Source organism: Aegilops tauschii, chromosome 7 (assembly GCF_002575655.3).
Source record: "Aegilops tauschii subsp. strangulata cultivar AL8/78 chromosome 7, Aet v6.0, whole genome shotgun sequence".
NCBI lineage: Eukaryota > Viridiplantae > Streptophyta > Magnoliopsida > Poales > Poaceae > Aegilops > Aegilops tauschii.
In genome coordinates this window covers 271,292,524-271,294,919 of record NC_053041.3, presented here as the reverse complement: position 1 = coordinate 271,294,919, position 2,396 = coordinate 271,292,524, and positions in this window count along the sequence as shown.

Sequence of the window (2,396 nt, the reverse complement as noted above, 5' to 3'; positions counted from 1 at the left end):
TAGGGGATATGTCTCATGATTTTAATTTTGCTAAATTTCGTAGACAACCCCACGATAAAGAATTGCCTAGTAAAGATGAAATTATTAGTCTTGCTTCTATTGCCGTGCCTCCTAATCATCCTTCAGAACAATATTTGCTAGACCATGAAAATGATATGTTTATGAATGAAAGAAGGGAAATAGATGAAGTATTCTTTAAACAGGGGCCTATTTTGAAACACAACTTGCCTGTTGAAATCCTAGGGGATCCTCCTCCACCCAAGGGTGATCCCGTGTTTGAGCTTAAACCATTACCTGATACTCTTAAATATGCATATCTTGATGAAAAGAAGATATATCCTGTTATTATTAGTGCTAACCTTTCAGAGAAGGAAGAAGAGAAATTATTGAAAACTCTGAAGAAGCACCGTGCTGCTATTGGATATACTCTTGATGATCTTAAGGGCATTAGTCCCACTCTATGCCAACACAAAATAAAATTGGAGAAAGACGCTTAATCGGTTGTTGATCACCAACGAAGGTTAAATCCTAAGATGAAAGAAGTGGTAAGAAAAGAAATACTAAAGCTTCTGGAGGCAGGTATAATTTATCCCGTTGCTGATAGTCAGTGGGTAAGTCCTATCCATTGTGTCCCTACGAAGGGAGGTATTACTGTTGTTCCTAATGATAAAGATGAATTGATCCCACAAAGAATTGTTACAGGTTATAGAATGGTAATTGATTTCCGCAAACTAAATAAAGCTACTAAAAAGGATCATTACCCTTTACCTTTTATTAATCAAATGCTAGAGATTATCCAAACATACACATTTTTGCTTTCTAGACGGTTATTCTGGTTTCTCTCAAATACCTGTGTCAAAAGAGGATCAAGAAAGACCACTTTTACTTGCCCTTTCGGTACCTTTGCTTATAGACGTATGCCTTTTGGTTTATGCAATGCACCTGCTACCTTTCAAAGATGCATGATGGCTATATTCTCTGACTTTTGTGAAAAGATTGTTGAGGTTTTCATGGATGATCTCTCCGTATATGGAACTTCTTTTGATGATTGCTTGAGCAACCTTGATCGAGTTTTGCAGAGATGTGAAGAAACTAATCTTGTCTTGAATTGGGAAAAGTGCCACTTTATGGTTAATGAAGGTATTGTCTTGGGGCATAAAATTTCTGAAAGAGGTATTGAAGTTGATAAAGCTAAAGTTGATGCTATTGAAAAGATGCCGTGTCCTAAGGATATTAAAGGTATAAGAAGTTTCCTTGGTCATGTTGGTTTTATAGGAGGTTCATTAAGGACTTCTCTAAAATTTCTAGGCCTCTGACTAATCTCTTACAAAAAGATGCTCCTTTTGTCTTTGATGATGATTGTGTAGAAGCATTTGAAATACTTAAGAAAGCCTTGATCTCTGCACCTATTGTTCAGCCACCTGATTGGAATTTGCCCTTTGAAATTATGTGTGATGCTAGTGATTATGCTGTAGGTGCTGTTCTAGGACAAAGTGTTGATAAGAAGTTAAATGTTATCTAATATGCTAGTAAAACTCTAGACAGTGCCCAGAGAAATTATGCTACTACCGAAAAAGAATTTTTAGCAGTTGCATTTGCTTGTGATAAGTTCAGACCTTATATTGTTGATTCTAAAGTAACAGTTCACACTGATCATGCTGCTATTAAATATCTTATGGAAAAGAAAGATGCTAAACCTAGACTTATTAGATGGGTTCTCTTGCTACAAGAATTCGATTTGCATATTATTGATAGAAAGGGAGCTGAGAACCCCGTTGCAGACAACTTTTCTAGGTTAGAGAATGTTCTTGATGACCCACTACCTATTGATGATAGCTTTCCTGATGAACAATTAGCTGTCATAAATGCTTCTCGTACTGCTCCATGGTATGCTGATTATGCTAATTATATTGTTGCTAAATTTATACCACCTAGCTTCACATACCAGCAAAAGAAAAAGTTTTTCTATGATTTAATACATTACTTCTGGGATGACCCACATCTTTATAAAAAAGGAGTAGATGGTGTTATTAGACGTTGTGTACCTGAGCATGAACAGGAACAGATACTACGCAAGTGTCACTCCGAGGCTTATGGAGGACACCACACTAGAGATAGAACTGCACATAAGGTATTGCAATCCGGTTTTTATTGGCCCACTCTCTTCAAAGATGCCGATAAGTTTGTCTTGTCTTGTGATGAATGTCAAAGAATTGGAAATATTAGTAGACGTCAAGAAATGCCTATGAACTATTCACTGGTTATTGAACCATTTGATGTTTGGGGCTTTGATTATATGGGACAGTTTCCTTTCTCTAATGGGTATACACATATTTTAGTTGCTGTTGATTACATTACTAAGTGGGTAGAAGCTATTCCAACTAGTAGTGCTGATC